Below are 15,416 nucleotides of genomic sequence, written 5' to 3'. Positions count from 1 at the left end.
CAATAATGAGCGTGATAAAGAATATCAATTTGTGGCATCTCCTAGAGAAGAGGCTCCCAGGGTAATAAAAGGAATGTCCATACTAACTATGTTTAAGGTTAAAGTAACACCAAGGCTCAGTTGTTTCAGTTCCTCTGCCTTCTGAAATCCTCTTTGAAATTTTAAGGCTTCAGTGACATCTGCTGTTGAAGACCTATTTAATTAATTAGTTGCAATTTAACAGATATTTCCTGTAAGTGAATTATTCTTCCACAGAGTTTCTGGTACTGAATTCTATTTGTAAAGTTCCCTACCACCACGGAAGCCCTTTAATCTGATGACAAAACCTCCAAGACCGAGTTCTTTTGTTGTTCTGTTCATCTGACAAGGTGTTAAATCATGTTAAATCATGATTTTTTAAAGCAACAGAAATTTTATCTCTGCCTTGCTCCTGCCCTCCCTTCCAGTTTTAATACGTGGAAACTGCGTGAGCACATGTTTAACTGCCAATAAAACTATTCCCAATGCGTTCAAATCCATCAGTGGAATACCAAGATGGAGTTTATGATCAAAACCCAACCACAACAAAAGGCTCTGTGGAAAATGATTCTGAAACTTTGTAAATTAATGCTTCTGTGCTCTCACAATAGCCTTTAAGGAGGACTAGCAGAAAAATGATACACTAAAGTTACTCTCATTAATTAATATGTGGTTCCCTTTCATGTGTGACATTAATGCTCCCGAGAGCAGAACAGGAAGGCCATCAGGCTCCTGTCAAGCCCTACTCCAAGCAGTTCAAGAAAGGCTAAAAGTCGGTTTCTTCAGCTCAGAGCAGAGACAAAAGAATTCAGAATTGAACTCATTGCACGTTGCTCATTAACACCACTAGTTACCTGTGAGTACTGTCCTGGATAAAAGGTGTCATCGTGTCAACATAATACTGCACTAACAAGATACGGTTAAGCGGTACACAGAATACTGCTGTTTAGTTGCATTTCTTCTCACTCTGAAAAAAATAAATTCTTTTCACATTAAAGTTAACGGCCCACAGTTCTGTAGTGCATCGGAGTTAAGGCCACAGAGTTGGGGCCCAGAATTTTGCATCCTGTTTCTGCTATAGAATTGCTGTATGGACTTGAGTAAGCCACCAAGTCAAATCTTCAAGAGCAGTCTACATTTCTGGATGATAAGCTTCAGACACCAGGCTTTTTTCTTGCAGAAGTGCCCAGTAAACCCATAGCCCTAATGGAAGTGAGGGGGACATGCCAGTGTTTTGCACCCAAGAAGCCGCAGACCAAAGTCTACCGAGCTGCTCGCCCAGAAATGGAAGAATTTAGCATTAAATTGTTTCCTGTCCCACTTAACAGAGGCTTTGTGGTTGATACATTAGTTCCCCAGTGTTTAAGCCCTATTGGTATTACTGGGGTGTCAATCAGTAAAAAGTAAAATGTGATGTAAAACCTAAACTACCAAAATCCCGACTCCTATCATCTATTGTTATTGAATATTAGCCACATATGAATAGTGCATTCTCTGAGTTGCTTCCAGACAAGGCAAAAAGATCTGTGATCACAGAACTGTGACATTTTTATTTTAGCAGGCAGCAACTTTTTAATTTTATTTCATATGTTAAAAGTCAGAAGGGAAGGAGCGAAGTAAAGAAGCCAAGGGGAAACCTGCTGTTGCCCCATCAAACTTTCAGTTCTCCACATCATTGTCAGCCAATGGAATTTAAACAGTTACCAAACGTAAAATTGTATTAATTATTTCTAATCTTTTTTAAACTGCGTCTGTGACTGAAATATCCGTTTTCTGGAGCATCTTGACCTTGGGTACAGCTGTAGTAAACAAAACCAGTTCAATTTAATGGTTTTTCTACGCTGGAAGGGATCCACATTCAACTTTAGCAACTGTTTGTAGATTCTTTAGTTTCTGTAGAGCTGCCTGGGCAGGGCAGGGACCAGGGGTGTGAAAAAGAATTGGCCGAAGAAGAAAGATCGATCTCTACCAAAAAGAGGTAAACATCAGCGTCCATACATTTAAAGAACTAAACTAAGTGGTGAGGAATCTCAACTCCATTTTAGCTAATCCTTTTAGGGGTAAATTTTTGCAGTGTAGAATTAAATAAGAAAAAAAGACACACAAAAAACCCCCCACAAAACAAAACAAAAAACCCCAAGAAAAGCAAAGTCTGTGCCTTTCCAGAATGTGTTTACAATGTACTTTGAAGTTGGATACACTATGCATTGTTGTATGTTATTAAATTTTAAAACTGTGGTTGTCATAAGACCTTTTTGCCAATATTGATCAACTAAAGAAAGCCGGTTTAATATGAAAAGTTTATTTCAAGGCTACTTCCCTATTTTCGGCATCAAAGCCACACAAGTGTTGTACCAGCGAGAGGTTTCTCTTGCACAGAATAAGCAAATCTTGTTCAGTTTGCATTTTGGACCTTGTCACTTCTTTAATGGAGGTTTGGTTGTATTTTTCCTTATTTGTATTTCTGTTAGGTTTCTTGAACTATAAAAAAGCAAAAATTACAAAGTTGTTGTATTTGGCAAATTTAAATATGATATTCTTTTACTACCATAAAGTCTAATCATTCATATTCTATTAGAAATATTAGTAATTCTCTTAGTAATATTTAATATTCTAAGTCATATGATACATTACCTGAGAAATCCTCTTCCACATTTAGACTTTATGACAAAGTCTTCCTCACCTGATTTATTTTTTCCATTCCAACGCAAGTTGGATATGGATGATAACATATACCTCTTTTAAATACGTTTTCAAGGAGAGAGGCAACTAGAAATTTTAATTATATTTGGAATACAGTGCTTATGTTTTGCATAAGCCCTCATTGCACAATTGCAATGTGAACATGATACCCAGAAATCCAAAGCAATACTGAAAGGAAGAAGATCTGAATGGATAAATTAAAAGTTACACCGTTCAGCCACTGTAAGAAGTGAAGAATCCCACGCTGCTGGGGCAACGCTCGTGTTTTGGCAAACCTCCTGCACCAAGGCAGCTTCCCTCAGGTGCGTCTGGCTTCCTCTGTGGGTCGTGTCACGCGGGGAGAAGATACATTTATGGAAAAGGATGCTGCAGTGGATAAAGTTCCCTCAGTCTGTCGCAGGGCATTTGTTTTCTGCTGCTTGGAATGCCACGACTCTGAAAGAATGACAAGAAGTAAAATCATTAGTGGGTTGGGATTTTTTTTCAGGAGAGATGGCAATTATGCTGCTACACTTACTCAGGTAAAATTATGTTTTTACTAATTAATTAACATAATTTTTGAGCTAAGTAGCTGCAGGATTGATTTTTCTTTTTTTTTTGGAGCTTCCTGATATTCCAAACTAGCATATAAATCCCCCCCCCCAAATCATATTTCAGCTTATATGGAAGCAGGGTTTCTTTATCAAATAATTTACAGTAAGTTTAAGTCAGGCTTCCATATATATATTCTTCCTGAAATAGCTTCCATTAGAAATTAAAGACTTCATCCCTAAGTGAAATATTTTAAACACAAAGGCTGTGACTATCTCCAAGACCTTGACTGCTAATTGCACGTTTTAATAACAGGAAGTTAAATACCCTAAGCTCGACTTGAAAAGCTACTGCAAGGCTGTAACATACTTTAATACTCGCTTTCATTTTTCCGGGCCCCTTTGGGACTCAGGCTGTGATACCCAGTGAGAGTTCATCGTCACGCACCTGACCTTACGTCCTCACACAAAAATCCCCAGGCTGCTTTATTCCTTGCTAAAAGATTAGTGGAACCAGAGGGCCAACAGCACATTCTCCCCTGAAAGCTGGGAAGGGGCTAAATACGGAGATGAGTAAAACTTTAAATACCCTTTTTTCTCTGGGCTGTTGTGAACCCTTTCTCTTATTTATCCAGCTGGTTTAGACTTGCCTTCCCCCTTTCTGCATCTGCTGTAATTGATGTGAAAAACCTCCGTTCGCTTTTCCGTTGCCTTGAAAGTATGCTCTAAAGCCTAAACATCTCCTTTTAAACACAGCTTAAATACACTTTTCTAGTCCTTAGACTTGCAAAAATGTCCAGAAATATGAGATCAAAGGGCAAGCTGATATGTTGATACCTCTTCAAGCCCAACACCACCCAAAACATTTTGAGAAACGAGAACGGCTGCACTCAGCCAAATTAACTGGTAGTTCTATTACTTGCACGTGAATATAAAATACTGCTTAGCTAAGGCTTCCAGCTAACACATTTATGACAATTTTGAGCTTCTTACCCCACATTTGCAGATGTCTAAAATGCTGTGTCCTACTCAAATAATTCCACTATATTTGAGTGGTTTTGTACTTTTAGTATAAAAACATGTAGCTCATCGGTAGCAATTGTTAGATAGCAACCTGAATTCCATCATAGTGCTGGGAAATATCCTTGGATACCTTTTATTATTAATGTTTCATTCAGTGAGATAAATTCAATTTTACTTTCATTTGAGCTATGTAAGGATCTCAGAAACAGTAAAAACAACAGCAGCCAGTAACCCCATTGCTGGTTAGCTCTTTGTACTGTGATTTGCAAACCCATGGATGTCCCTAAAGTAAGGCTGACCAGGAGATGGAGTTCATATTTTAATGTGTAATCAACGACTCTCAGGCCAGACATGGGCAGTAGGTGGGTGTCATCTTGGTACCGATTCTGCCAGCATGCTAAAATTTTCCCAGACATTACAATGACTTAAACAAGAATTAAAGCGATTGCCCTCCAGAAGCCCAGCTCACTCCCATTTGCATGAAAAGACCAAAGTTTGACACACAACAGTCCTCGAAACACCCTTGAGCACGTTTCTTTTAAAGGCTGGAAGGACCAGATGGCTTTTGAACCCCGATGCTATTGGCGCTGTCTGCATGATGAAGCACTGTATCCTCATTTGTACTGATTGGGGTCAAATCAGCTCTAGCCTTTCATTCACCCTAACCACTGAGTATTTTTTCTAATTAGAGTATATGTCATTACCTCTTCCTACAGTAATGATAACCTACTGAACTCTAATAAATCAGTCCCATCTGCCTTGCTGTGCATACACTCAGCCGTTTCACTGCTCAGAATCACAAGAATTTGCCATGGCACACAAGGTAGAAACCAGAAGTGCTGCTCCATGTGTTGCAGTGTAAATCGAGCAGATATTCCGGGTTGCACTGTGATTTTTCTGCAGAATTTTATTACGGAAGAGTTTGTGAGGTCATTCCCACGAGAACCTTTGACAGCCTGCAGAGCCGAACGCAAAACACGAAAGCACGGATGCTGTTTTTCAGCTGAGAATTGATGGTCTTTTGTGAAGGACAGAGATAAAGGGCATGGAACAGACACATTCCATCTAAACGCCAAATTTTAAGCTCCGGTAGGAGTTCATACATTATAGATTGGATTCTGCTGACTTTGACACCTGGTTTAGATCAGAGGCATTTGAGCATCACCCCAACAGGTAACAGATGTGATCCTGGCAGCTACTACAAAGCGATATTTGGAGCCCTCACAGATCTGTTGATGTCCTGGAACGCCGGTGCAATAGTTCATTTTATCCTACCAAAGATGCCTTCCAGGCAGGGCAGCCATGGAGGGCCCGCCTGCCATGTGTTAAGCTCAAAAACAATTTAGAAACCGCTGCTTATTTAAAGAGGATTTAACTACTGATTCCAGCTCATTCTGCCATAGACAGGAATGTTTTGCAGGAAAAAGAGGACAACAGCAGTTAGATTACTAACCTTGCATCAGCTTTAAAAACAGCTTTCACAGGTCTACAGTTTGGAGGAGAATAGATTTGCTCTTTTCCCCCCCCATAATTGTGCACATTCAATATACTTCACTGCCTTACATTTTTTCCTCTTCATGCTTTTCTTCGTGCTTTCACACCAGGCTGACTAACTTCAGTAAGACAAGGTGTGGGGAAGAAGATCAGGAACTAACAAAATCGATTCAAAATTGCTGGGAGCAATTGTATGGGATACATGAGCTGACTACAACGCAAGGGGCTGAATTCAGCTGGAGGGTCCGACTCCCTGCGCAGAGGAGATCCTGCTTGCCCCCATTTATTTTGAACTAGAAGATTATCACATTATCAGCAACGGCAGAGTTTTAGGGAATATGGAGACCATGGCCGTGTTTCTTCAACCCAAGGTGCCGGCCCTGCATTTGCCTGCCTAAAGGATGGCAAAGGAAGCACACGCATCGTTCAAACAGACACTTTCGAGTTTTTGCCAATGAGAAGTATTTTACTGTGAAACCATACAGCAACCTGAGCTGGGGAAAGGAATCATAGATTGGGAAAATTTAGGCTGGCAAATAACTAATCCTTATCCATTAACTCACACCAGACCCCAGGTGTCCGGATGAGTTCCAACGGAGCAACAGAGCTGCAAGAAGTTGCTTAGTTGTGCATATCGGCAGTGGCAGAAAAAACCTGCTTTGATCAGACCTGCGTGGGAATATTGTCTTTCCTCACGAGGGTGTTCTTTGACAAACAGCCTGTTATTCTGGCAGAAAGATTTGGTCTCTCAAGACTGGCTGCTCTGAGTTGGCCTGCAATTATACCAGTGGCTGAGAGGGAGGACTGATTAAATTGTTCCATCCTTTTGGCTAAAATACATTTGGGCATATTTATTATGTACAATTTAAAAAAGGAAAGAGATGTTTCTAGCTTTTCAAGTCCAGAATGATCCGCCCTAGGTATCTCTACTGTTTCCCAAAGGAAAGGCTTAGGAAAATTTGGCCCAACATACGAGACATCTTGCGATCAAATTTTTATTGCTAGATGTTGGCAAGAAACTCAAATTTAATTTCCAGATTCAGATATTTGCTTCTCAAGCATGAAGAACAAAAGGCTTGTTTCTGGATTTCTCCACTGCCAGTCACGGATCTGCCAATAGTTTTGTCAGCATAAAACAGATGCAGAACAACTGGAAACCCGTAACAGATTCCACACCAAGTTCTCACAGAAGGGATGCACCAGGGATGAATTTCTATAGGGAGGGATATTAGATCAGTGTTGTCCAGCTACACGCTGTCAGCTGGCCTGGAGGGTCTCCTGGGTCCCCCAAACCAAATGGCACCAGGAACACCCAAGTGCCCCATTAGTATTAGTTATCAGAATAACGGGCTGCTTTCTAACAGCTTGGTATGCTATTTTCTTTCTAGTCTGGAATTAGCACAGAGAGTAGAGGGCAACTGGCAGCTTGGACAGAAAAGCAAGATCAGGTGCTGTGTATCTGTGGAGCTTTATTGGTTCAGGAGAAGGATTATACGACGTGGTCGCCGGCAGTACCAAGGAAGGAGACAGAATGGCCAAAAATATCAGTTTTAGCCTCACAGTCTCATATCACTGGCTAGCCTGATTTTGGCCTGAAATATCATACTCCATTCGCAAGTTTTCGACAGTTCAAAGAAAGTCTTTAAAGGGTGTAATAGTCCCTTAATACAAGTATTTCATTAGTCTATCTGCATGAAGGAGACATGAGAGAGGAGACCTTATGAAAGAGCACAAGCGGTCTTCAGTAGGCAACATAAGCACAGGTCTATAACTTCACAGAAAACTGGTCTTGAGAGGATTTTAAAGATCATTTAGCAGTTTTGGGGGGTTTGCAGGAAAGGCTATCTAAAGTACTCCTGACAGGACCTGTGACTGTGGAATTTGGATCAGGCCCACAGCAGCTGTATTAGGGTACAAAAGATGGTATCTGGGACAACCTTACTCCATCATCTGAACTGCCTGATCCCTGGAGCCAGTGCTCATCTACAGCGTGAGCCTGGTAAACGGAAAAGTGCCATCTGACATCTAATTATGACATTACATCCCATGATACAACTTCAGGCCAGGGCTCGGTGATGTCTGTTTGCTTCTTACATGACTGAACAGCAAGCTTAGCCTGGGACTTGAATATTAGATGATTTTTTTTTTTGCTTTTCTTGGCTTCTCTGACATTTTAAAAATGAGAATCTGTGGTAAACTATTAACTACATTAAAATTCAGTTCTATGAAGTATGCCTTAAGGAGGCACATTCATGTTCATAGGATAATTATCATATGATTTAAAATAAAATTTGACCTATACTCAGTTAATCACAGCATGGAAATCTCATTGTAATGTATATCCATGTGCTTACACGTCTCATATTTCTACATAAAATCAACCCTTTGTGTAGGGCAGAAATCTTTTTCGTATTGACTATTTGATATCATAATTAGGACAAATTCAAGCAGAGAGCAGGGATACCACATGGTATCAATACCATCTAAAAAAAAAAAATAATCAAGACCTGAGCTTCATATCAATAGCTACAGAATTAATATTAGAAACAGTGCTTAAGTAGACTATTTTTCTAAAATCTTTCAATTTTTCTCTAATTCTTTTTCTTTTTCCATAGGACTAAGCAAAATATGTAAATTGAAGAATTTTTCTTTAACAAGAATTAAAATAAATGCTTTGCAGCAATGTGTGGTTTCTCTAGATTTTAGTCTAGAAAAAAATATTAATAAGCTATTATTTCACCTTCATTGTTGTAGTAATTATTACACATATTATTTACTCTTGCTTATCAATGGTAATGCACCTATGCTTATGGGATATTTCTGCTTCGTTTTGCCAGACACGTAGATGTCATAATTTAATTAAATTCTTTGCATTCCTTTACTGACTTGGAGCTTTTAATCACTAAACACTTTTCAGTCAATGGGATGCTTGACAGCAGTGCCATATAACATGGAGTAAATCCAATTCCATTATTCACTCTTGAGAAAAAGCTTCAGGTTGCTTCCGACAAATACTTTGGCACCAGGATCTGAACAGGCTGATTACAATTCGGTCTCGAGGTAGGGATTTGCGTGATAGGCTGTTTCCAGCTGACAGAGCAGAAGGGAAATAGCTTTCAGGGTACGTCCTCATAGCGTTAGAACGGCAATAACAGGAGTTGCTCTAATGTTCTACCCAAAACAGCCACACTCAGCTACAACTTCAAAGGTGCCTATGAAACTAAAACGTAGTAGAACAGGCCCGTGAACAGGTGCTGAAATTCCTTGCAAAACTAAAGCTTTAAGAAAGGAATGAGATCAGGAGAAGCTTCCTGCAAAACTAAGAAATCCTGTCCCAGTTCCTCCCCCACTAATTTCCAGATAGTTTGATATATAGCCCTAAAAAAGAAGCACTTTTATTATACTATGGAGCTCCAAGTGTTAACAATTACTTCTGGCATAAGCATGGACAAACATCTTGCAAGCAAACCCAGGAGCATGCTTCTACTGCAAAGACTTTTCCCTTCCACCAGCTTCAGGAATATTTCTGACCTTTCCCACAATGTCAGCTCTGGTAAGACTCTTTCTTTTCACCCTTTTCAATTAACATAGCTGCATATTACAGTGCAAACAGAGCACTTTTTCTTTCCAGGCCACAGCACTGAATGTTTACTGAAGGTCTACGCTATTATTTACAATAGTATGTGCTTATGCATGTGAAAACACAGGTTAAGTACACGAGGCCAAAGTGTTCTCCCACCCTCAGATGCAGGGAAGTGTGGGTGAAAAGATGACAAATAGTGAAAAATTTATACCAAGAGATATTGGGCCAGGACATGATCTCTCTTATCCTGGTTAGTACAGTACTCCAACGTAGCAGCAGGGTTACATGCTGTCAACACAGGTGACGCAGTGGCCAACCTCTCATTGGTCCCATTTCTGAAGCAATGTGCTTTTTACTATCCTGAGACAACACCATGTACATACGTGCTAGCGGAAAGGTTGATCCCATGTGTCGAGTCCCACCATCCAACTCCGCGGTGTTGCCTGCTTGCTGTTCACCATCATTACATCTTCTCCCTAGCAGAAAACTCCTCCTGTACCTTTGTGCAGGCAAAAAAATTCTCCGTGTGGTAAAGAAGAGGTAGGTATTGGAGCCACATGGGTTAATGAAATGGGCCGGGGAATTGATTTGGCCACAGTGATACAGCAGAATGATGCATCGCAGGATGACAGTGCAAAATGAGGAGTCGTACCTGGAAGGATCCAAGAGGAATTTTCCTGGTATCTGAGCACCATAGAGAGGTGTCTAAAATACATTTTAACGTGCTCATGAGACTGCAATGGACCTGTGTAAGGGCATCCAGCAAATCCTGCAGCAATAAACAAAATGTTTACTACACAAGTGAGATACAAGTTTTACTTGCAAATTCTACAGAATTTTACTTATATTTAATACAAAGGACAACAAGTTACAGGCCCTTGTTGGAAAATTAATCAAACCTTTCCTCCCCCTTCAGTCTGGGACAGCTTTCCCAGCTGCAGGCTGGAGCGCGTTCAGCTCAACTCCTGCCCGAACAGATTCATAAACCAGCTTCCCTTTTCACTCTGACTTTTGCCTGTTGTATATAAATAGCTTGAGAATTCAAGAAGCTACCTGAACTTGTACCAATGGGTTAATCTTTCAGGCTTTCAGCTCTTACCATCATCCTAATTATGACAGTAATAAGAACAATCAGAACAGTAATAACAGTCATTTCTTCAAAGCCTTTATCCTGTGGCATCTAAAAATCTCCTTGGCCTCAAATGAGAGCGCTCACAGGGCAGGCTGTGGAAGGGCAAGGACACGGCCGTCCTCCCGGGACCTGGCCAGCTGCGCTGAATGTGCATGTCACAGCCAAACAGCAAGGCTCATTTATTCATTTATTCTTAGTTTTGTTTGTTTTTTTTTTTTAGTCATTCGTTACCAGTCGGGCAGCTTCCAAACCGACACAGAAACCACCTTCTTCTGCTGGAAGCCTAATCCTCACCACTTCAGTGTATTATATGTATTACTCCCCTCATCACACTATGGGGGGGTTTTCTTTCTGTTCAGGGGGAGCATGGGGTCGATGCTGAAGCTTCCTCCCAGCCGTGTAAAGAAAGAGGGAGGAGGGCGGGTGCTGCCTCGCAGCCCCGAGAGCTGGGTGTGTATTGAATATACCGTTACCCTGGGAAGGTCCTCAGCCTCTCAGCCATCGCTTCCCAAGGGTGGCGTGCGGCTCCCAAGAGCTAGCGGAGCTCACAGCATTAGTCCTGCTTCAACCCAGGCTACAAAGCAGATTAATGCTGCAGCTAACCTATTTCTTCAGAGCACTTGTTATTAGCGTAAGCCTGGCTGCACGCAGTATGGTGAATACATTTCAGGGTCAATTCTGCCCAGATGTATGACAGTTTACGGGGGTTGCTTGTAAATACCCAAAACCAACCTATATAGAAGGGGAGAAAAAAATTCCAGGGGAAAAGGAAAACCAAGTTTCAGCAGTTAGCACGTTGAATGGAGTATGCCATGCATCCGCTCTGAGTTACTGTGGTGACATTTGTAGCTAAATTGCCATATCTACATGGTGATGCTGTAATTATCGTTTGGGAGCTTTTTCTATTCAGAATAGCCGTTTTCTTCCTTTTATAACTGTCTCTATATCATAGCCCGAAGTAGATCATGTAAGTTCTAGCCCAGATATACTAGATGAACAGCATAACCATTTTTAATTAGGTGTGTGAAAAAGTTTTAAAGTACCCCACGGCACCGACTGGTGTTGGAGTGTGCATCTACCTAACCCAACTCTGCCTCTTCCCAGCTCAGAAGCCTGTTCACAGCAGTACCTAGAGTTGGGAAATTAACGCTTCCCATCGCATCCAAGCCCTTTCCCCCGTGTGCACAGGCAGTCTTCAGTGCAGTCCTAAATGACCATCTGGATCTCAAACAGCAGGAGCGGATGTAGGGCGTTTTTATGGACTCACCTTACAAACACAGGAAGCCTCAGAGCTGCTGAAGTGCTCCGCTCCTGTTGGTTTTCTAGCGTATTTGTGGGGTACTGATGGGATGTGTCAGGTTTTGGAGACTTCTGGATGAGTTACTTCTTTCTCTCCCAGTTGCAAGCGCCACAGTGACAGGGATTTTTACCTTGAGTAACAACAGATAAGTTGCATCAATAACCTGGCACTCTCACGGGCTTGACCTGCAGAGGGATGCTAGGATGTGTAAATCCTTGGCACACGGATGATTAGAGTGCCAAAGCAGTCTTATAATCTGCACATCCAGAGACGGAGACGGCACCTGCAGCAGCGAGGGCAGAACCTGGGCTACATTTCACAGACACTTTACACCATGGGCACAGGGGACTCACTGCTGGTGCCTGGATAGAGCTGGGGAAGCCCTGGGGTCAGGCCAAGGTGGCCCGGTAATAGCTTTGCACTTGCCAGGTGCCTGGTTAGTCTGACACTATCCTGACATTATTAAGGCCTGTGATTTATAGAAGCTCTACCTGCTGGCGTGCAGACTTACAGTCAATCTTCTTCCCTGGATGATAAAAACACCTTCTTGTGCCAGAAGATACTGCGGGGCCCAGCAGGGAGCCAAATGCACCGGCCTCACATAGCTGGTGCACTGGGAAACTTGGTGGCTGTGCAGCCACGGCACAAAGAGAACAACATCTGGAGCCCATTTCCACAGTGCTTTCAGGGAACCTACTCATCCAGGCGTACAGGCTGATGTCCTCCTTTATTGCTTGTCTTTTTTTCAGTCATTTCTTACAGCTCTGCTATAATTACAAGCCCTGCCTACACCTCCTGAAGTCAGCGGAAGATTCCCATTGGAGTAGTTCCTTTGAAGTTGTTTTTTTTTTCCATAGTCAATTTAGATTTGAATTAACATTACAAATTTTCTACTGTATTGATTTCATCATAAGTCCTTTTATGCAGTTGAGTAATTAATTTCCATTCTCAATAAGGGCTTTCATTAAAGTACTGCTATTGTTGGAACCCTATTTTCACAAAAGAATGGGGTGTTCTTCTCTGGAAAGATATTTAAATGGTTCCTCAATTTTAGATAAAGTTACAGTGTGATTGAAATTATTCATTATATACTATTCAATTTAAGCTTCATAATGTTTCCAGGCCCATATCTAAAATTAAAATGAAGGCTAACTTTCTTCACTAGCTCATACAGGAACTGCATTGTTTCTAGCTCCTTAGTAGCCAGCTGTTTTGATTTGAATTCACATTGTATATAGGTATCTATAATAAAATAATTTAACAAAGTGACATGCTCTACTTAATAACATCACATTTTAAAATAAACGTAAAGTACAGGTGACAGCCTACATTTTTTATTTATACATTGCCTCAGCAGCATGAGATTTAATTATTCTATTGAATTTTATATAGACTTGCAATCTCTTTTGTTTCCCTTTTTCTTACATGCCTGTGAGGCACCAACCAGTGCTACAGCATTTTATGTGCATGTATCAAAGGCTGTAGGAAAACAGCACGCGGGAGCATAGTTCTCCAGGCTCCACATGGGGAAAGAAGCCGGGAGAAGAGGTTGCCATGTAAAACCTTTGTGCTTTGAAGCTGTTTTTCCAAACCTGGTTGTAATTCAGATTCTGCACAGCCAGTACAAACTGGAACCAGCTCAGGGCATCTCAGCATCTACTCTGCCTCTTACATACACTGAGGGGGTGAAGAACAGCAGTAGTTCAGTGTACTGACCTCCACCCTCCCTCCTGCATCTTCCACCCTGCCCTGCCGAGGACAGGCTCAGAGCTCCGGGATGCCTCCCCATAGGATGGTTTCTGTTCTATTTCCAAATCCTCCGCCTGGTGCTAGATCAATGAGAGGGAGCCATAAGAAAAGCAACCACCCTACCCTAATGCATGGAGTGGTTGACAGCAAGGAAGTTAACTGTCCCTGAGAGGAACAAAAAGGACCCTAGAGGTATTTAAGAAACGTGTAGATTTGGTATTTCAGGGCATGCTCTAGTAGCAGAGATTGTAGGGGTTTTTTTGTGTGTGTATGGTTGGACTCGATGATCTCAGAGGTCCTTTCCAACCAGGAAGATTCTATGATTATGGGCACTGCTGGCTGGTGTGAAGACTGACACCAGCTGCAGCACCAGTCGGTCTGCTCTTGGCTCTGGCTCTTACTGGGGGCCCTGAGAGCCCTGGGCTCTTCCATGCGGGGTTCTGGCTGGTGCTGGGGAAGAAATATAGTGTGGTATGGGGCGCTGTATAAAACATACGGTGTCTGAGTATTGACTCCCTACCCTGAAGGCTGAGAATAGGGCTCGACCTCTTCCCGCACACGCTGTGGTTGCTTTGTCCAGGCTCCGGAAAACTGAGATAAGTCTACGTGAGTATTATTTGACTTCCTGTGTCGCTTTTCAGAAGCGAGCAGGTTTTTTTTCCTAGAGAAAGAGTGGAACAGGTATTTATTCTGTGAGAACAAACATGATTTTTCTGTCTGTGTTTTAAGAAGGAATAAAAGGGCAGCAGTAAACAGCAAAGCTTCAGATTCAATAAGCTACTTAAAGCAGCTGTGCTGATGCCTCCAGCCAGCAATGTGCTCATTTCAACAGCTGCATGGCATAAATAGAAGCTGCTCACTCTTATCTCTCAGCTAAATAGGGGCCTGTGGGCTTTAACCCCTGCAAAAATCCTGAACTCTTCCTTCAGGGGAAAGCAATTGTTTCCTAATTGAAATGCCTCTAACCACAAAAACAACAAGTTAAATCACCAGGGGACCTGCTATAGCTTCCTCTTGTGTATATACTGAGAGTCCCCGAGGTCTCTGCTGGGGTCTGAAGCTGCTTACTTATCCCAGTATGGACATTCCCCAGACTATGTAAAATTGTAAAAAAAAATCAGTTATTTAACTGAACGCTTCGCTCGTTTCCTAAGCATCCACAAAAATATTTCAACAAGATACTGTTACAGCCAAGACTTTCCCATATTTACACTTTCTTGTTGTTTTAAGAGCGTATCCAAGTCTCCCGTATGTATTCTGAGGCAGACTGCTAGTCCACTAGCCATTCGTACTCCACAGTGGTCCAGCATGTTTCTGCACTTTGTGAAACTCCTGCCTTTGGCAAAATAAACGATTGCAATGTCTCTCAGTGCAAGGAGGCCAGCATGGCGGCTTCACAGCAGTGATGCTCACTGCAAGGGAAGCAGAGCCAGCTCCCTCCCACCCCCAAGTTTGTACTATAGTGCCTCAGAGGGCACAGCCTTCCCTGGCACAGGGCCCTGTTATGCCAAGCACCAAACAAAAACCGGTTTATGTTGCTAACCATCAGCAAAGGTAGTACATCGAAAGGACGACATCACAAAAAAAATTTAAAAATCATCGCAACGCAGGTCAGCAACCCACTGTCTGGCTCTTGCTAAACACAGTATTTGATATACATTTAAGCAGCGTGTGATCCCTGGGCAGGGAACTGTGGACCATGGGCTGAAGAATCACTACAAGAGAGAGTGGTGCTTTCTCTACAGAAGCCAAATTCCCTCCCGGCTTCTGCCTCATATAAACCATTAGTGCCAGATTTAGGGTTTGATGGAAAGGGACCTTGACGTTTCAGAAGCAACTGAAGCTCCAGCATAAATTGTTTTACGGGATCGTTCGCATTACACT

The 15,416-nt window shown here is 41.9% G+C and overlaps 1 long non-coding RNA gene across 2 annotated transcripts in view; it reads right to left on the bottom strand.

The window, feature by feature from the left end:
• Positions 1 to 1,544: 1,544 nt before the first annotated feature.
• The window catches only part of LOC141744753 (uncharacterized), a 30,383-nt gene continuing 16,511 nt past the window's right edge, over positions 1,545 to 15,416 (bottom strand). Inside the window, exons 4-6 of one of the 2 annotated variants that reach the window (XR_012587552.1) lie at positions 11,751 to 11,913; positions 10,004 to 10,120; positions 1,545 to 3,156 (exon numbers count right to left, since the gene is read on the bottom strand). This is a non-coding gene — a long non-coding RNA (uncharacterized LOC141744753). Of the gene's footprint in view, positions 3,157 to 9,734; positions 10,121 to 11,750; positions 11,914 to 15,416 lie in introns of both variants that reach the window. The other variant, XR_012587553.1, reaches the window with a different exon arrangement.

The sequence above is a fragment of the Larus michahellis genome, chromosome 6 (assembly GCF_964199755.1).
Source record: "Larus michahellis chromosome 6, bLarMic1.1, whole genome shotgun sequence".
Lineage (NCBI taxonomy): Eukaryota > Metazoa > Chordata > Aves > Charadriiformes > Laridae > Larus > Larus michahellis.
Note: the sequence above shows the minus strand (reverse complement) of the source record. Positions and strands in the feature narration are given on the sequence as shown.